This window comes from Scyliorhinus torazame, chromosome 2, assembly GCF_047496885.1.
Source record: "Scyliorhinus torazame isolate Kashiwa2021f chromosome 2, sScyTor2.1, whole genome shotgun sequence".
In the NCBI taxonomy this organism is placed as follows: Eukaryota; Metazoa; Chordata; class Chondrichthyes; order Carcharhiniformes; family Scyliorhinidae; genus Scyliorhinus; species Scyliorhinus torazame.
The window spans coordinates 87,119,289-87,140,292 of record NC_092708.1 but is presented as its reverse complement, the minus strand read 5'-3'; the positions used below and the strand labels follow the sequence as shown (position 1 = coordinate 87,140,292).

The window sequence follows — 21,004 nt, the reverse complement described above, 5'->3', positions numbered from 1 at the left end:
GGGGGCAGGCAGTGAGCCGGAGGGGAGGGGTTGTGAGCCGGAAGGATGCGGGGCAGTGAGCTGAAAGGGGCGGGGCAGTGAGGGGGCGGGGCAGTGAGCAGGGAGGGGGCAGGCAGTGAGCCGGAGGGGAGGGGTTGTGAGCCGGAAGGATGCGGGGCAGTGAGCGGAAAGGGACGGGGCAGTGAGCCGGGAGGGGGCGGGGCAGTGAGCCGGGAGGGGGCGGGGCAGTGAGGGGGCGGGGCAGTGAGCCGGGAGGGGGCGGGGCCGAGTTGCCGGCACTCAGTGTCTGGATGAAAACCTGACGTCACCACATCGAGCCCCATCTTGTAGCAGGAGGGTGGGCGCCGCGCTTTTTAAAATCATTACTGAACAATGGAACTTGTTCAGCAGCCGCTTAACTGGAATAAAACATCGCATGCGCCCAATGTTGAGTCGCGGCAGCTTTATTTTTCAGCGACACTCGAAAAGACAGATAAGGTAACAGTTAGATCTGCACCGGAGAATCTCCTCAAAGAAAGGGGCAGAATGGAGGGGTTCTCACCAACACTGCACCACTTGCGCTGTGAACCTGTGTCTGATATAGGGTTTGTCCATTCTGTTGAGACATCATTCCAGTGAAGAGAAGGTGGAGGCCAGGTGGCCAGGGGTTGCAGAAAGGTGGACAACCTGCTACAGAGTATGGGGCTGAGGAAGGGGTGGCAGCAGCAGCAGGCAGGGGTAGGTGAAGGCCTGCCAACTGAGTGTACCGAGTCAGGATGTCTTGCCTGCAGTGACGGAGTGACACTGCCTCCAAAGATTTTGTGTATCAAAATACTCACGTCCCTTTGTTACATGCTTTCCAGTGAGATAGCCGTGTGGGTGGCCACCCAATGGCTCGAACAGTAATTGTGGCACTGAACGTTTTTGCCTCCGGGTGATTCCAGGTTGCATGTGGAGACTTTAGTGACGTCATGGCAGCACGGTAGCATTGTGGATAGCACAATTGCTTCACAGCTCCAGGGTCCCAGGTTCGATTCTGGCTTGGGTCACTGTCTGTGCGGAGTCTGCACATCCTCCCCGTGTGTGTGTGGGTTTCCTCCGGGTGCTCCGGTTTTCTCCCACAGTCCAAAGATGTGCAGGTTAGGTGGATTGGCCATGATAAATTGCCCTTAGTGTCCAAGATTGCCCTTAGTGTTGGGTGGGGTTACTGGGTTATGGGGATAGGGTGCTCTTTCCAAGAGCCGCTGCAGACTCGATGGGCTGAATGGCCTTCTTCTGCACTGTAAATTCTATGCGGCTGGCAGTACATCACTGGATTAAGGTCTTCATTGATGCCATATTCACCTTTGGGGATCGCTTCGCTCAGTTGTGTTGCTGATTTTCTCCTTGGTTCAATTGCTCTGCTTTACCTTTGCTCTCGAGTCGCCAGGTATCTTTATGATACCGCCATGAGGTTCAAGTCCGAGTAATGATCAATAATCCAATACACCGATTAAAAAGATTTAAAACAAAGCACATTTATTATACACAGTAATCGCTACTCATGCACAATTTCTACGTCTAAGCTACTTCTACAACTAACAGGCCTATACTTAACTTTGAACTGGCCCACCAGGTCATGGGAACAAATGGCCTTTTGTTCGGGTTCTGAGTCTGCGGGATTCAAAGTTGGTACGGATTGGTAGCTAGGAGCGCCTATCTCGTAGCGAGCGTTGAATTAAGACTTACGAGTTCGATGATCACTGGAGTCACTGCACCGGTCACGGTCAATGTTGGTTCGTTGTTGCTGGGTGACCCGGGCAGGAAGAAGAGCGTGAAGAGAGCGAAGAGTTGAAGAAGCGTGCGATTTGAGCTTGACTCTTATAGTCCCCAGGGGCTTCCCGCCTTTCGGGGCGGACCCTGTACCTGGTCCCAAGTGATTGGACTTTGTCCCAATCGCTTGGTTCGATTTTCTCCAATACTGGAGCGGTTCCCTGATCGATGGGCGGTCTTGAGGTGCTCGTTCACCTCCTTTGTGTTGGCTCCTGCTGGCGCCGAGGAGTCTGGCTTTGCTTTGTGTGTCAAAATGTTACTTATTGTTCCCGGGGATTGCTCATCAGTATGCAGATGGCTGTTCACTTTGTTATGCTGATGGTCGCTGGTATCGATGTTGTCTGGTTTTTGCAGAGGTAAATACACAGCAAACCTGCAGCTGCTGGTTTTTGTCTTGTTGGCTGACTTGCCCATCAGCCTTTGCCGTTCGCCATTTTGAATCGGGAGTTGGCCAATTTTAGTGGCTACAGTTGGCTGGTGACTGGTTCATGATGTGGAACAATGCCAACAGCATGGGTTCAATTACCGTATCGGCTGGTAAACTGAATCACCAAGTTAAATCGCCATTAGTTAGCTCTCATAGGGGAGAACAGCCTATAGTCCCCTCAGACTGTGGTGACAGCTACATTTATTTAGCTTTCCCCATCGGTGTATCTAACAATGCAAGTCAAGTAGAGCCAGAGGCCTTGCATCTATAACTGGTTTCCCATGGGTACAAAGAGTAATTGCAAGTATGCAGCTTGTAGCCATCTTTGATGGCCACTTCCCAATTACACAATGGACACTTTGCAAAGATTGCAGGGAAAATGGACAATACTGAGAAAGCAAGCAGGTGCAGGGTTTGTCTGTTGATTGGGGTCGCAGCTCCCAGACAAGACTGAAAGTGCAAAACCATTACCATACTAATGAGCCATCCCCGGGGACAAAAGAGTAACATTTAAGTAAATGATACCAAGGCAGTCACCCCGGCGCCAGAGGAGACCAGAACAAAGCAGGCCAACGGTCACCTAGGACACGCCCAGCCATCAGGGCACCCACCCCTCTCTTGGAGGGAATCGATAGGAACGATTGGGAAACGGCCCAATTAATTGGGGCCAAGTTCAAGACCCGCCCAAAAGCACGTGAAGCCCCTTTTGGGTATAAGAAGGATCCCCCAAGAGAGAATCGCTCTCACCAAGGAGAGACCTGCCCAACAGCAACATCAGAACAAGCAAGTCCAAGGTCAACGCACGCTACCAGACAGACGCTCTTAGCTGTTATTCCATACCAGTTTGACCCCAGCAGCCTCAGAACCGAACAACGGCCATTGTTCCTCTGACTGAATGGGCGCCCAAAGCTAAGTATAGGCTTTAGCAGTAGTGATAGTTTAATTTGTAGAGTTTTATGCATGAGTATATTTGACTGTGTGTGTAAATAAATGAGCATTGAGTTTGAACTTACTAATGGTGTATCGAGTCTTTGATCAGTATTCAGTTTTGAACCTTGTGGCGGTATCGAGAGATACCTGGCGACTCTAGAGCAAAACGTAATTAGAATTAAGAATGGCGACCATATTGGCCGCCATCTTCAGAGCTAAATTAAGAGAAATACAATTAGCAACATTTACTGCGACATCTGACGGGACTTGACTGAGAAGTGGCCTAACCACTCCGAGAGAACCAAATTTGAATTGGAATCCAATTGGAAACAGAAAAACCACAAGTGTAAGAACGATACTGATCATACCTCCGAGATTCGGAAGTGTGTTAATGCATGCGTACTAACAGGGATATAAGGTAAATCGGAGAGACTTTGTTGCGTAAGACTGTCGGGAGTTTTGTATGCCGGAAATTAGCGTAAGCCGTACCCGTGTTTACATCACCACTTTCTCACCCCCTGTTCCAAATTCAGTAGAGAACCCAGATAGAGAAAATAGCAATGAAGGCAATGGAACGCCTTATGAACCTCCAGGAATTCGAGGTCGCAGCGACCAGTAGAGTAGGACAGTGTCCCGTACGGGAAGAGGAAATCAGAAAGTACCTCAAAGGGAAAGGATGGCCCCTTTGGAGCGAATTCTGCGCGAATGATGAAACGGGTCCCGGGAGTATAGGACATACTTGGTGGGAGAACCTGTCAGAGATCCACAAGGAGAGCTTAGGGAAAGCTCGCAAGCCGATGGCAATCGTGTCCTGTTTGGCACAATTGCGAGGCACAGAGGAGATCGTTAGGACGCTCCGTAGAGAGATTGAGGAGAGAGACAGAAATAGTGAGGGAGATGTGAGCGAGTTTGAGAAAGAGAATAAAGATTTAAGAGAACAGTTAGCAGCGAGGGACAAAGAGGTGGATGATGCCAAGATGGCACACCAGTCTTGTCTCGCCCATTTGAGTAGTTTTCAGACCCAATATGAAAATGAAATGAAATGAAAATCGCTTATTGTCACAAGTAGCTTCAATGAAGTTACTGTGAAAAGCCCCTAGTCGCCACATTCCGGCGCCTGTTCGGGAAGGCTGTTACAGGAATTGAACCGTGCTGCTGGCTTGCTTTGTCTGCTTTCAAAGCCAGCGATTTAGCCCTGTGCTAAACAGCCCCTACCTGATAAGGCCTACTAGGACACGCGACATGCGGTCTTGGTAAGACAAGAAACCGAGCAACAGGTAAAGAAATTGCAGAAACAGTGCATTGATTTGAAAGCAGCCCTACGAGCGCTCCATGCTTCCACGACGGAACAAAGGCAGAGCTCCGTAGATCACGCAAAGTGCCGGAAGCAAATTGCAGAATTGCAATCTCTGCTTTCTGTCCAGAATGGGTTTCAAAGTACGTTTGGACCCCAATTAGACCAGGAAAACGTACCCGATTGGCAGGAGTTAAATGAGACTGCCCACAGATACGTACATGGGACATGTACGCAAGAAAAACCCCAAAAGAGGAAAGCACCCCAACCCCCGACTGAACAGGCAGAACACACCCCCATGAACCCTGTAACCACACACCGCAGGGCCGCAGCAGAAGGAAACACAGATTTCCTGTATACAACCCCTTTAACCATGACCCAATTACGGGACGCATGTGGAAAGATTACACCGTTCCTTCCCACATCAGACCCCCACCAGTTTTTGGCTAGAGTTAAACAGCAGGCTACCATGTATGGCCTGGACGAAAAGGAGCAAGTGAAGCTCACAGTTTTAAGCCTCGGCCCTTCAGTCGTGGCAGCCCTTCCCGACAGTAATGTAGGAGGAGGCACACTCCAAGAAATGCACACAGCGATCCTGGATGCGATCGGCTATAACAGAGGAGACCCCGTAGAAGGCCTAAACAAGTGTAGGCAAAAGAAGCCAGAGTATCCCACAGCGTTTGCTGGATGCTTGTGGATACAGTCGATTTCGGCGGCGTGAGAGCAGCTGGTGAGTCAGTTTCAGCGGGAGCATTGCGGAAGGAGGTTGCTGGGAGGTAAGTCAACCTTTAAAAGCACTTCTCTTTGCAGGGGCAGGCCAGTCGATTTCGGCGGCGTGAGAGCAGCTGGTTAGTCAATTTCAGCGGGAGCATTGCGGAAGGAGGTTGCTGGGAGGTAAGTCAACCTTTAAAAGCACTTCTCTTTGCAGGGGCAGGCCAGTCGATTTCGGCGGCGTGAGAGCAGCTGGTGAGTCAGTTTCAGCGGGAGCATTGCGAAAGGAGGTTGCTGGGAGGTAAGTCAACCTTTAAAAGCACTTCTCTTTGCAGGGGCAGGCCAGTCGATTTCGGCGGCGTGAGAGCAGCTGGTGAGTCAGTTTCAGCGGGAGCATTGCGGAAGGAGGTTGCTGGGAGGTAAGTCAACCTTTAAAAGCACTTCTCTTTGCAGGGGCAGGCCAGTCGATTTCGGCGGCGTGCGAGCAGCTGGTTAGTCAATTTCAGCGGGAGCATTGCGGAAAGAGGTTGCTGGGAGGTAAGTCAACCTTTAAAAGCACTTCTCTTTGCAGGGGCAGGCCAGTCGATTTCGGCGGCGTGAGAGCAGCTGGTGAGTCAGTTTCAGCGGGAGCATTGCGAAAGGAGGTTGCTGGGAGGTAAGTCAACCTTTAAAAGCACTTCTCTTTGCAGGGGCAGGCCAGTCGATTTCGGCGGCGTGAGAGCAGCTGGTTAGTCAGTTTCAGCGGGAGCATTGCGGAAGGAGGTTGCTGGGAGGTAAGTCAACCTTTAAAAGCACTTCTCTTTGCAGGGGCAGGCCAGTCGATTTCGGCGGCGTGAGAGCAGCTGGTGAGTCAGTTTCAGCGGGAGCATTGCGGAAGGAGGTTGCTGGGAGGTAAGTCAACCTTTAAAAGCACTTCTCTTTGCAGGGGCAGGCCAGTCGATTTCGGCGGCGTGAGAGCAGCTGGTTAGTCAATTTCAGCGGGAGCATTGCGGAAGGAGGTTGCTGGGAGGTAAGTCAACCTTTAAAAGCACTTCTCTTTGCAGGGGCAGGCCAGTCGATTTCGGCGGCGTGAGAGCAGCTGGTGAGTCAGTTTCAGCGGGAGCATTGCGAAAGGAGGTTGCTGGGAGGTAAGTCAACCTTTAAAAGCACTTCTCTTTGCAGGGGCAGGCCAGTCGATTTCGGCGGCGTGAGAGCAGCTGGTTAGTCAATTACAGCGGGAGCATTGTGGAAGGAGGTTGCTGGGAGGTAAGTCAACCTTTAAAAGCACTTCTCTTTGCAGGGGCAGGCCAGTCGATTTCGGCGGCGTGAGAGCAGCTGGTGAGTCAGTTTCAGCGGGAGCATTGCGGAAGGAGGTTGCTGGGAGGTAAGTCAACCTTTAAAAGCACTTCTCTTTGCAGGGGCAGGCCAGTCGATTTCGGCGGCGTGCGAGCAGCTGGTTAGTCAATTTCAGCGGGAGCATTGCGGAAAGAGGTTGCTGGGAGGTAAGTCAACCTTTAAAAGCACTTCTCTTTGCAGGGGCAGGCCAGTCGATTTCGGCGGCGTGAGAGCAGCTGGTGAGTCAGTTTCAGCGGGAGCATTGCGAAAGGAGGTTGCTGGGAGGTAAGTCAACCTTTAAAAGCACTTCTCTTTGCAGGGGCAGGCCAGTCGATTTCGGCGGCGGGAGAGCAGCTGGTTAGTCAGTTTCAGCGGGAGCATTGCGGAAGGAGGTTGCTGGGAGGTAAGTCAACCTTTAAAAGCACTTCTCTTTGCAGGGGCAGGCCAGTCGATTTCGGCGGCGTGAGAGCAGCTGGTGAGTCAGTTTCAGCGGGAGCATTGCGGAAGGAGGTTGCTGGGAGGTAAGTCAACCTTTAAAAGCACTTCTCTTTGCAGGGGCAGGCCAGTCGATTTCGGCGGCGTGAGAGCAGCTGGTTAGTCAATTTCAGCGGGAGCATTGCGGAAGGAGGTTGCTGGGAGGTAAGTCAACCTTTAAAAGCACTTCTCTTTGCAGGGGCAGGCCAGTCGATTTCGGCAGCGTGAGAGCAGCTGGTGAGTCAGTTTCAGCGGGAGCATTGCGAAAGGAGGTTGCTGGGAGGTAAGTCAACCTTTAAAAGCACTTCTCTTTGCAGGGGCAGGCCAGTCGATTTCGGCGGCGTGAGAGCAGCTGGTTAGTCAATTTCAGCGGGAGCATTGCGGAAGGAGGTTGCTGGGAGGTAAGTCAACCTTTAAAAGCACTTCTCTTTGCAGGGGCAGGCCAGTCGATTTCGGCGGCGTGAGAGCAGCTGGTTAGTCAATTTCAGCGGGAGCATTGCGGAAGGAGGTTGCTGGGAGGTAAGTCAACCTTTAAAAGCACTTCTCTTTGCAGGGGCAGGCCAGTCGATTTCGGCGGCGTGAGAGCAGCTGGTGAGTCAGTTTCAGCGGGAGCATTGCGGAAGGAGGTTGCTGGGAGGTAAGTCAACCTTTAAAAGCACTTCTCTTTGCAGGGGCAGGCCAGTCGATTTCGGCGGCGTGAGAGCAGCTGGTTAGTCAATTTCAGCGGGAGCATTGCGGAAGGAGGTTGCTGGGAGGTAAGTCAACCTTTAAAAGCACTTCTCTTTGCAGGGGCAGGCCAGTCGATTTCGGCGGCGTGAGAGCAGCTGGTTAGTCAATTTCAGCGGGAGCATTGCGGAAGGAGGTTGCTGGGAGGTAAGTCAACCTTTAAAAGCACTTCTCTTTGCAGGGGCAGGCCAGTCGATTTCGGCGGCGTGAGAGCAGCTGGTGAGTCAGTTTCAGCGGGAGCATTGCGGAAGGAGGTTGCTGGGAGGTAAGTCAACCTTTAAAAGCACTTCTCTTTGCAGGGGCAGGCCAGTCGATTTCGGCGGCGTGAGAGCAGCTGGTTAGTCAATTTCAGCGGGAGCATTGCGGAAGGAGGTTGCTGGGAGGTAAGTCAACCTTTAAAAGCACTTCTCTTTGCAGGGGCAGGCCAGTCGATTTCGGCGGCGTGAGAGCAGCTGGTGAGTCAGTTTCAGCGGGAGCATTGCGGAAGGAGGTTGCTGGGAGGTAAGTCAACCTTTAAAAGCACTTCTCTTTGCAGGGGCAGGCCAGTCGATTTCGGCGGCGTGAGAGCAGCTGGTTAGTCAATTTCAGCGGGAGCATTGCGGAAGGAGGTTGCTGGGAGGTAAGTCAACCTTTAAAAGCACTTCTCTTTGCAGGGGCAGGCCAGTCGATTTCGGCGGCGTGAGAGCAGCTGGTTAGTCAATTTCAGCGGGAGCATTGCGGAAGGAGGTTGCTGGGAGGTAAGTCAACCTTTAAAAGCACTTCTCTTTGCAGGGGCAGGCCAGTCGATTTCGGCGGCGTGAGAGCAGCTGGTGAGTCAGTTTCAGCGGGAGCATTGCGAAAGGAGGTTGCTGGGAGGTAAGTCAACCTTTAAAAGCACTTCTCTTTGCAGGGGCAGGCCAGTCGATTTCGGCGGGAGTGGAGCTGGCTGGTTAGTCAATTTCAGCAGGAGCTGAGAATTTTTCTTTTTTTTTAAATTAGTTTTTTAGGCGGGATCAGGAAGTCGACCCGCGGACGTCTGGGAAGACCCTCACCAATAAATTCTGGTGGAGAGGAAACCCGAGACACTACACGTGTAGTGTCTCCCACCCACCCTCCTCCTCTAACCTAATAATAAAACCCATTGGTCGGAGGTAAGTACCATATTTTTATTATATTATTATTTTTTATAAAAATTTAATTTAGTTGTTAGCCAGATCTTGGTAGAAAGTTAGAGGAATGGCAGGGAAGGGAGTGCAATGTTCCTCCTGCAGGATGTTTGAGGTGAGGGATGCAGTTAGTGTCCCTGCTGATTTTACCTGCAGGAAGTGCTGCCATCTCCAGCTCCTCCAAGACCGAGTTAGGGAACTGGAGCTGGAGTTGGAAGAACTTCGGATCATTCGGGAGGCAGAAGGGGTCATAGATAGCAGCTTCAGGGAATTAGTTACACCAAAGATTGGAGATAGGTGGGTAACTGTAAGAGGGACTGGGAAAAAACAGTCAGTGCAGGGATCCCCTGCGGTCGTTCCCCTGAGAAACAAGTATACCGCTTTGGATACTTGTGGGGGGGGGGGGAATTACCAGGGGTAAGCCATGGGGTACGGGCCTCTGGCACGGAGTCTGTCCCTGTTGCTCAGAGGGGAAGGGGGGAGAGGAGCAGAGCATTAGTAATTGGGGACTCTATAGTCAGGGGCACAGATAGGAGATTTTGTGGGAGCGTGAGAGACTCACGTTTGGTATGTTGCCTCCCAGGTGCAAGGGTACGTGATGTCTCGGATCGTGTTTTCCGGGTCCTTAGGGGGGAGGGGGAGCAGCCCCAAGTCGTGGTCCACATTGGCACCAACGACATAGGTAGGAAAGGGGACAAGGATGTCAGGCAGGCTTTCAGGGAGCTAGGATGGAAGCTCAGAACTAGAACAAACAGAGTTGTTATCTCTGGGTTGTTGCCCGTGCCATGTGATAGTGAGATGAGGAATAGGGAGAGAGAGCATTTAAACACGTGGCTACAGGGATGGTGCAGGCGGGAGGGTTTCAGATTTTTGGATAACTGGGGCTCTTTCTGGGGAAGGTGGGACCTCTACAGACAGGATGGTCTACATCTGAACCTGAGGGGCACAAATATCCTGGGGGGGAGATTTGTTAGTGCTCTTTGGGGGGGTTTAAACTAATGCAGCAGTGGCATGGGAACCTGGATTGTAGTTTTAGGGTAAGGGAGAATGAGAGTATAGAGGTCAGGAGCACAGATTTGACGTCGCAGGAGGGGGCCAGCGTTCAGGTAGGTGGTTTGAAGTGTGTCTACTTCAATGCCAGGAGTATACGAAACAAGGTAGGGGAACTGGCAGCGTGGGTTGGTACCTGGGACTTCGATGTTGTGGCCATTTCGGAGACATGGATAGAGCAGGGACAGGAATGGATGTTGCAGGTTCCGGGGTTTAGGTGTTTTAGTAAGCTCAGAGAAGGAGGCAAAAGAGGGGGAGGTGTGGCGCTGCTAGTCAGGAGCAGTATTACGGTGGCGGAGAGGATGCTAGATGGGGACTCTTCTTCCGAGGTAGTATTGGCTGAAGTTAGAAACAGGAAAGGAGAGGTCACCCTGTTGGGAGTTTTTTATAGGCCTCCTAATAGTTCTAGGGATGTAGAGGAAAGGATGGCGAAGATGATTCTGGATATGAGCGAAAGTAACAGGGTAGTTATTATGGGAGACTTTAACTTTCCAAATATTGACTGGAAAAGATATAGTTCGAGTACAATAGATGGGTCGTTTTTTGTACAGTGTGTGCAGGAGGGTTTCCTGAAACAATATGTTGACAGGCCAACAAGAGGCGAGGCCACGTTGGATTTGGTTTTGGGTAATGAACCAGGCCAGGTGTTGGATTTGGAGGTAGGAGAGCACTTTGGGGACAGTGACCACAATTCGGTGACGTTTACGTTAATGATGGAAAGGGATAAGTATACACCGCAGGGCAAGAGTTATAGCTGGGGGAAGGGCAATTATGATGCTATTAGACGTGACTTGGGGGGGATAAGGTGGAGAAGTAGGCTGCAAGTGTTGGGCACACTGGATAAGTGGGGCTTGTTCAAGGATCAGCTACTGCGTGTTCTTGATAAGTATGTACCGGTCAGACAGGGAGGAAGGCGTCGAGCGAGGGAACCGTGGTTTACCAAGGAAGTGGAATCTCTTGTTAAGAGGAAGAAGAAGGCCTATGTGAAGATGAAGTGTGAAGTTTCGGTTGGGGCGATGGATAGTTACAAGGTAGCGAGGAAGGATCTAAAGAGAGAGCTAAGACGAGCAAGGAGGGGACATGAGAAGTATTTGGCAGGAAGGATCAAGGAAAACCCAAAAGCTTTCTATAGGTATGTCAGGAATAAGCGAATGACTAGGGAAAGAGTAGGACCAGTCAAGGACAGGGATGGGAAATTGTGTGTGGAGTCTGAAGAGATAGGCGAGATACTAAATGAATATTTTTCGTCAGTATTCACTCAGGAAAAAGATAATGTTGTGGAGGAGAATGCTGAGCCCCAGGCTAATAGAATAGATGGCATTGAGGTACGTAGGGAAGAGGTGTTGGCAATTCTGGACAGGCTGAAAATAGATAAGTCCCCGGGACCTGATGGGATTTATCCTAGGATTCTATGGGAGGCCAGGGAAGAGATTGCTGGACCTTTGGCTTTGATTTTTATGTCATCATTGGCTATAGGAATAGTGCCAGAGGACTGGAGGACAGCAAATGTGCTCCCTTTGTTCAAAAAGGGGAGCAGAGACAACCCCGGCAACTATAGACCGGTGAGCCTCACGTCTGTAGTGGGTAAAGTCTTGGAGGGGATTATAAGGGACAAGATTTATAATCATCTAGATAGGAACAATATGATCAGGGATAGTCAGCATGGCTTTGTGAAGGGTAGGTCATGCCTCACAAACCTTATTGAGTTCTTTGAGAAGGTGACTGAACAGGTAGACGAGGGTAGAGCAGTTGATGTGGTGTATATGGATTTCAGCAAAGCGTTTGATAAGGTTCCCCACGGTAGGCTATTGCAAAAAATACGGAGGCTGGGGATTGAGGGTGATTTAGAGATGTGGATCAGAAATTGGCTAGCTGAAAGAAGACAGAGGGTGGTGGTTGATGGGAAATGTTCAGAATGGAGTACAGTCACAAGTGGAGTACCACAAGGATCTGTTCTGGGGCTGTTGCTGTTTGTCATTTTTATCAATGACCTAGAGGAAGGCGCAGAAGGGTGGGTGAGTAAATTTGCAGACGATACTAAAGTCGGTGGTGTTGTCGATAGTGTGGAAGGATGTAGCAGGTTACAGAGGGATATAGATAAGCTGCAGAGCTGGGCTGAGAGGTGGCAAATGGAGTTTAATGTAGAGAAGTGTGAGGTGATTCACTTTGGAAGGAATAACAGGAATGCGGAATATTTGGCTAATGGTAAAGTTCTTGAAAGTGTGGATGAGCAGAGGGATCTAGGTGTCCATGTACATAGATCCCTGAAAGTTGCCACCAAGGTTGATAGGGTTGTGAAGAAGGCCTATGGAGTGTTGGCGTTTATTGGTAGAGGGATTGAGTTCCGGAGTCGGGAGGTCATGTTGCAGCTGTACAGAACTCTGGTCCGGCCGCATTTGGAGTATTGCGTACAGTTCTGGTCACCGCATTATAGGAAGGACGTGGAGGCTTTGGAGCGGGGGCAGAGGAGATTTACCAGGATGTTGCCTGGTATGGAGGGAAAATCTTATGAGGAAAGGCTGACGGACTTGAGGTTGTTTTCGTTGGAGAGAAGAAGGTTAAGAGGAGACTTAATAGAGGCATACAAAATGATCAGGGGGTTGGATAGGGTGGACAGTGAGAGCCTTCTCCCGCGGATGGATATGGCTGGCACGAGGGGACATAACTTTAAACTGAGGGGTACTAGATATAGGACAGAGGTCAGAGGTAGGTTCTTTACGAAAAGAGTAGTGAGGCCGTGGAATGCCCTACCTGCTACAGTAGTGAACTCGCCAACATTGAGGGCATTTAAAAGTTTATTGGATAAACATATGGATGATAATGGCATAGTGTAGGTTAGATGGCTTTTGTTTCGGTGCAACATCGTGGGCCGAAGGGCCTGTACTGCGCTGTATTGTTCTATGTTCTATGTTCTATTTCACAGCAGTTTTCGGAGAGTTAGCCCGCGCCCATTTGTCCCCAGATAACATGGCCAAATGGACTTGAATCCTAGTCTCTCACGCGACAGACACAGGACAGAGAGCTTGCACAAATTACGACCCCTCAGACGAGGCCCACAACGAGAAATGGGTTTTGAAGAGATTGTCCCGCACTTGGGAACAATCCGTCCAAGGCAAAACCGCATTTGCAAAACCCGAGGAAGAGCAGGCAGACATGAATCCAGTTAAACGCACTAGAACCCCGCATGGGTAAATGAGGGCAGGAACAGCCCACCACAGCCAAAACCCCAGGAATGTTACAACTGTGGACATTTAGGACACTTTGCACGAGAGTGCAACGTGCCCCAAAAGCAGCAGAAGAGAAACCGACAGACAGGCACCCTAAATAAGAATAGGCAAAGCCAATCCATAGCATTAGTGCCCATTCAGAGAACATAGACATGAACGGCACCGACTGACGGTGTTCGGGCTCCCCAACTTGGGTCTGCGACACCCTTTGGGACAAGTCCGGTAGACCAGGCAAAGTCCGGGGACACCCCGTAGAATTTCTTTGGGACACAGGAGGGTCCCGCACCACACTCAATTCCTCCACGATGTTTCAGCGAGACACGTGGCCCACAACAGACACCATCACACTCAGCGGCTTTACAGGTCATTTACAACAAGGACACATCACAGCCCCTGTAGCGATGCTTGGTAAACATTACAGGTCCCGACCCCAGATCCCAAAAGCAGTATGGTTTTCCCCAAGAGGCAGAGGGAGAAATCTCCAAAGTAATAGAGAGTCTGCTTGATCAAGGCATACTCAGATCAGTAGCCTCCACGAACAACGCACCAATTTGGCCCGTCAGGAAACCCGATGGATCATGTCGACTGACCATTGATTACCGGGAACTGAACAAAGTAACCCCAGTAGCAGCCCCCAACGTAACCACTAGTCCCGAGACCATGCTCAAACAGGGACTCCAGTTAAAATAAATTTTGGTTTTGGACATTAGCAACGGCTTTTGGTCCATTCCATTGGATAAAGCGTGCCAGTACAAATTCAGCTTTACGTTCCAGGGACAACAGTATACGTGGACGTGCCTTCCACAAGGCTTCCACAACTCCCCCTCCATTTTCCACCGACAGCTGGCAAATGGACTAGCAAAATTTTCCCGCCCCGATTGTCTGGTCCAGTATGTAGGTGACTTGTTACTACAGACAGACACAAAGGGAGAGCACATTTCGCTTCTCGCCAAACTCCTAGCACTCCTAAAAGAAATTGGATGTAAAGTCAACCCCAAGAAGGCCCAGATTTTGCAGGGAAAAAGTGATTTACTTGGGTACAGTAATCACACATGGTAAACGCGAGATCGAGCAAAAGTGAATTGACTCGATCGTCAAATTGCCCCTTCCCCATAATGTCTCAGTCATTTTTAGGACTGGTTGGCTACTGCCGAAACCATATCGATGGTTTCGCCACAAAAGCAGCGCCCCTATCCGACCTCAAGAAGCAGGCACCTTGGGAATGGCTTCCACAGCACACGGAAGCCGGGGATGCTTTAAAAAGAGTCCTCAGCACAGCCCCCGCATTACAGGACCCAGATCCACTTTCCCCGTACGCAATTGAAGTCGCAAGCACCGACCGAACCCTTTCGGCCGTACTCCTCCAGGAACGCCATGACCAATTACGCCCCGTGGCATACGCCTCACGCGTGTTAGATCCTGTCGAGCAAGGAATTTCTGCCTGCGAAAGGCACCAGCTCGCAGTTTTGTGGGCAGTACAGTACTTCGCCTGCATTACAGGACTCAACCCCATCACCATTCTCACTGAACACACCCCAACACAGCTATTATTAGACGGTCGACTTAAAGATGGTGCAGTCAGCCAAATCCGTGCAGCCCGTTGGACCCTTCTTTTACAGGGACGGGACATTACAGTTAAAAGAACCAAGACCCACTCTTTCCTAGCCGATAATTTGCAATATGCCGGTACCCCACATGAGTGTGAGATCATCACCACAAAACACAACACAGGCCCATTTATACCTAAGACAGCTCCCAGGAAAGCAGGTATAACACCCCAGAGACCCCAGCCCACAGACACGTGCGCATTCCTGAACATTTATGTGGATGGCTCCTCCAGTTTTGAACGGAAAGAGAATTACCAGTTGCGGCATTTGTGTAGTGGACGTGCAGGGACGCGCCCTTGAAGAGATTTCACTAAAGTTGCCAGGACATCTAGGCTCGCAGGCAGCAGAACTGGCAGCCATAGCTTATATCGTAGACTGCCCTGACTCGTTTCCGACCCCAGCAGACATCTATTCGGACAGCTTATATGTCTGTAATAGCTTAACGGAATTCCTATCCCTGTGGGAAACTAGAGGATTTGTTTCCGCAGATGGAAAGCCCCTACCCTCAGCCCCATTACTTCGACATATCCTAGAGACAGCCAAAAATAGGAAATATGGCATAATTAAGGTTCGCAGTCATCACCGTTCTCCCCCCCCCCCCCCCCCCCCCCGGTAACGTTAAAGCAGACGCCCTAGCGAAGGCAGGTTCCAAGCATGGTTATTTTTGGAACCCCCCCCCCGAGAGCACCCCAGTTCAGGTCTCACAGACCAACATTCAGGATCTAGCAAAGGCCCAGAAGGAAGATGAAAAACTCAGGGAAGTTTTAAAAGGAACCTTCCCAGCCCCGTATGACAATTTTAAAAACGCAATCACCACACACGACGGTGTGATTTTAAAAGAAGGCATTTATGTAGTTCCCAGCCAGGACAGGAACCAGATTATTTGTCAGTTCCATGACAATCATGGACATCAAGCCCACCTCAGACCGCTCTCCTGGTGGCCTGATTTAGGGGCTGGTTTAGCACAGTGGGCTAAACAGCTGGTTTGTAATGCAGAACAAGGCCAGCAGCGTGGGTTCAATTCACCTACCGGCCTCCCAGAACAGGCGTCAGAATGTGGCGACTAGGGGCTTCTCACAGTAACTTCATTGAAGCCTACTTGTGACAATAAGCTATTAAACTAAATTAAGATTTAAAAGCCGATGTTAGTCACGACATTGAAAATTGCTTGATCTGTGCCCAGAACAATCCGGACAGATATGCAAGAAAGGCTCAGCTTAGTCACACACGCCGTTAATGGCCCCTGGACGAATTTGCAGATAACTACATAGGACCCCTACCCCCCTGCAGAAATAGTTATAAGTATGTATTGGTGGTCATCGACACCTTCACAAAATGGGTGGAAGCTTTTCCATCGAGAACGAATACGGCCAAGACAACAGCTAAAATACTAACACAGCACATCTTTACAAGATGGGGCCTCCCACGCAGTATAGAGTCCGATCAAGGCTCCCATTTTACAGGACGAGTAATGAAAAACGCCCTCACAATTTTCGGAATTAGGCAAAAGTTTCACATAGCCTACCACCCCCAGTCAAGCAGCATTGTAGAGAGGATGAACAGAACTCTAAAAGCCACCCTCAGGAAAATGGTACAACAGAACAGCACCTGGGACTCAGTTCTCCCATTTGCACTGATGTTCTTACGAAACACGGTATTCACATCCACTAGATACACCCCCCACACCCTCATGATCGGACGCCCCATGAAAGGGACAGAGTATTTATTAGGACTGGATTTGGCCAGCCCCGCAGTCACCGCCCTCACGCATGAAAATGCTGTCCAGCAGTTACTTGAGAATATAAAGGCAGCCCAACTCGCAGCAGCTGTGAGACTTGGGACCAGGAGGAAACAAAGCAAAGCTTGTTTCGACAAAAAGGTACACGCCGCCGAGTTTGTAGTAGGGCAGCAAGTGATGCTTTCCCTCTACAACCCCAGTTCATTCCTTTCCCCCAAATTTTCCGGACCGTACTCCATTTCGGACAAAGTAAGCCCCCGGTATACAAAATCACATATCCCAATGGCAAGTCTGCGTGGTTTCACATAAACCAGCTTAAGGATTATGGCACACAGACAACCATTCTCACCACATCTTGCTCGCAGCAGCAGACGAGCACGCCCCACCCACAGATAATGTATTCCTACCCTCCCCCAGCCAGTCCAGCCCATCCTCAGACACAACTTCAACTCCACCCCCAGAGGCACGACTCCGCCTCTCCCTTCCTTCAACCAGCAGCGACAGTGATAGCGACAGCAATGACGAAAGCCACAGCACACCACGTTATGAATACACCCCTGCACCAGGCCCCACTCTCAGCAAATCCGAGCATGATTCCAGTGACCCCTTCGAAATCACATACATCAAAGCTCCGACCCACCGCCTGACGATTACGGATTACAACCTAACAACTCCAACCTCGACACACGATTCTGGCACCGCGACAATTCGTTCAGGCTCATCCGGAATGATGAGATGGACCCCAATTCACCCACGCAGCTTTAGCCAAACTACTCCAATCAAGAGTATGGCAGCCAGGAGAAGATGATGACAGAGTCTGACCAAACTCCCTTTGTGACCCTGTTCGCTACTGAGCAATGGGGTGTCCAGATGATGGAAAAAAGAAACCGATGAAGCGATAGTGTCCTTTCTGATGGAACCTGCACCATGTTTGTTGTATGTTTGTTCGTTTAAGGTACATGTTTGTTGTTTGTGAATTTGAAAGTTTTTCATGGCCCCACGCCACCACCCTTTGACGCCCAATGGCTGTTAGAGGAACTAGTTTGTCGACAGACACCACTCATAGCTACTCTCCTGATTCGATCACGAGAGGCAGCCCCCCACGACGACCACATTCTTACCCGTTCTTGCCGGTCGCTCAGGCAGTGGAGAAATGGCACTGGTCCCCGCCCTGCCTGAGGTCAGCTACGCTCCTGTAGAGCACATACGTCACTGGTCACCGTCCTACCTGGCGATTCCACCCATTTCTTACCCGCCGCGGCCCACACACACCCCATTTTGGCACTTTCAGTTCAAAATTCTTTTGTTTGTTTTTGGCGACCCTTAGGTTGCTTCCGTATGCTATTTACATCCTCAAACACTAGGATGGTAGATCGCACAGACTGCGAGACAGCTCACACTGTGTCAGTATTTTTCTTGGATGTATTGTCCCAAAGTTTTTTTTTAAATGAAGGAGTCACAGATGGCGACCAATCATAATGGGTAATTGGCAACAAAGGACAGACAGACATACGAGATCTTAAGCAAGATAATAACAGATATTATGCTCGTGTCCATAGAACTCCGGAACCCGAGGAAGAAAAAAGACAGAAAGACGGAAAAGATGAAGACAACCTTCATGTTCACCTGGATCTTAGCGGGATCCCTTCAGTTGCGCGCGGACGCTACCCCCCTGACCCCTACCACACAGGCCATGAATGATTCCCACTCCTACTATACACTACTCCCCGAGATAGTTACCGACATCCCGACCTGGTGTGACAAGTTCATAACCTGGTATTCACTATCGTACATCGTACAATCACTCTTAGTACTGGCAATACTCTGCAGTGTCGTGCAGACACTCAGAATCAGAAAATGGCGGAGAGCCTACCGCTCTCGCACCCCGGTATACACGTTTAGGTCCCCTATTTTCGGACTTCACCAAACCCCCCAACCCCTTGAATGAATTAAAGTGCATCCGCTTCTCTTTGTGTTTTGTTCAATAAAGAAATGTAAACCTCTGTGCCTGACTGCCAAGCCAGAGAAACTTGCGTTGCTATTTTGTGCATTTAAAATGTTGTAGAATTATTGTTGCTTGTTTGAGTAAGGATAGTTTATTGAGGATAGTTAGAGGTTCGTTTTTTAAAATTTTGTAATGCATGCCTGAATGTCATAGCAGTTTTATACTAATGTATGTAAGTAAAATGATTTTAGGTAAAAATTGTGTTTCATAGGATAGGGCAGTATAGAGCCCGTGAAGTGCTTATGGGTGCCCTGCTTGGTCAAAGAACGAAGACGACGATGACGCAGTAATGTGACCCTTCATGCTTCGCGTTGAGGATCACAAGGAGGGAATGTAGACATCTGGGATGGCCACTTCCCAATTACAAAATGGACACTTTGCAAAGATTGCAGGGAAAATGGACAATACTGAGAAAGCAAGCAGGTGCAGGGTTTGTCTGTTGATTGGGGCCGCAGCTCCCAGACAAGACCGAAACTGCAAAACCATTACCATACTAATAAACCATCCCCGGGGACAAAAGAGTAACATTTAAGTAAACAATACCAAGGCAGACACCCCGGCGCCAGAGGAGACTAGAACAAAGCAGGCCAACGGCCACCTAGGACACGCCCAGCCATCAGGGCACCCACCCCTCTATTGGAGGGAATCTATAGGAACGATTGGGAAACGGCCCAATTAATTGGGGCCAAGTTCAAGGTCCGCCCAAAAGCGCGCGAAGCCCCTTTTGGGTAGAAGGATCCCCCAAGAGAGAATCGCTCACTTGGCTCCGGCTCTCACCAAGGAGACCTGCCCAACAACATCAGAACAAGTCCAAGGTCAACGCACGCTACGAGACAGGCGCTCTTAGCTGTTGTTCCATACCAGTTTGACCCCAGCAGCCTCAGAACCGAACGGCCATTGTACCTCTGACTGAGTGGGCACCCAAAGCCAAGTATAGGCTTTAGCAGTAGTGATAGTTTAGTTTGTAGAGTTTTATGCATGAGTATATTTGACTGTGTGTAAATAAATTAGCATTGAGTTTCAACTTACTAACTGGTGTATCGAGTCTTTGATCTGTATTCGGTTTTGAACCTTGTGGTGGTATCTCGATAATCTGATTAATCTAGGACAAAGGTTCGGCACAACATCGTAGGCCGAAGGGCCTGTTCTGTGCTGTATTTTACTATGTTCTAAAATGTAATTAGAATGAAGGAAAGCGACCATATTGGCCGCCATCTTCAGAGCCAAATTAAGAGAAACACAATTGGCAACAAGCGCCAAAACAAACAGTTGGATTAATAGGAACGCGTTTCATTTCCATCAATGTTCAGATTGTGTGATCAGAATAATTGCCCCCCCGCCCTACACAAACAATATTATTTGCAGCTGCTTTTAATCCTGGTATACGTTTGCAGACTGTGTCCTGGTTTATGAATGTATGTCACATCTAGCAAATCGAAATAAGACATGATTCTATGATTGGGCAGCACTTTCTGAACAATCCTGAGTAAAATAACTGAACAACCAGCTGTTGCTGACTAGCACATTCCATGGTCCAGGGCGACGTGCTGAGGGATGGATTAAAACTTGGCCAGCCGCCATAAAGGTTTATGGGGAAAGGCCACTTTCAAGGTGCTCCTGCCATAGTATACTGAGGGGCTGGAAACTGCAAAACCCCATAGACTGTAAGTTTAACATGAAATGAATAAAGTTAGGGGGCATGGGATGCAGGGAAATTTGGCTGGATACAGAATTGGCTGTCCGAAAGACAGCGAGTGGTAGTGGATGGTAAGTATTCCGCCTGGAGGTCGGTGACCAGAGGTGTCCCGCAAGGATCTGTTCTGGGACCTGTTCTTTGTGGTTTTTATAAATGACTTGGATGAGGAAGTGGAAGGGTGGGTTAGTAAGTTTGCCGATGTCACAAAGTTTGGGGAAGTTGTAGATTACAACAGGACAGACAGGATGCAGAGCTGGGCTGAGAAGTGGCAGAGTTCAACCGATAAATGTGAAGTGATGTCAGAGGTAGATTCTTTAGAGTGGTGGGTGTGTGGAATGCACTGTCAGCAGAGGTGGTGGAGTCAGAGTCATTCGGGACATTTAAGTAACTCTTAGGCACATCGACAGCAGTAAATTGAAGGGGTGTAGGTTTGGTTGATCTTAGATTAGGATAAATGGTCGGCACACATCGTGGGCTGAAGGGCTGTTCTATGTAAATATAACCTAGTGATGTGTAATGAGGCACCCGAGAGCCACAATATTGTACTGAAACTGATCAGTTTTGGACTTTATGTGAATGCCAATTTTGAACTATGCATTGTACTTTTATAAATTTTAGGAATAAAATATATTTTTGGAAGAAAATGGAGTACACATTTGCCAAATGCCAACAAGTTGTTTCTAAGTAGGCAATAACCACCATATCAACACCACTCCTGACAAGTAATCATGTTCAAAATAGTGATTGTTAGCTTAAATTGTAAGCAAGTGTTTTAACCACTGGACAGCATTAAAGTTACAAGTCCCTTTTCTCCTGGCAGTGAGGCAGCTTCATGTTTTCCCCCATTCCTTTAATGTTTATTCATATTT

At 49.5% G+C, this 21,004-nt stretch overlaps 1 long non-coding RNA gene across 1 annotated transcript; it reads left to right on the top strand.

The window, feature by feature from the left end:
* Positions 1–303: 303 nt before the first annotated feature.
* On the top strand, positions 304–19,467 carry LOC140389523 (uncharacterized). Its single transcript, XR_011934413.1, has 2 exons — positions 304–477; positions 17,994–19,467. It is a non-coding gene; the product is annotated as an uncharacterized lncRNA (long non-coding RNA).
* The last annotated feature ends 1,537 nt before the right edge of the window (positions 19,468–21,004 follow it).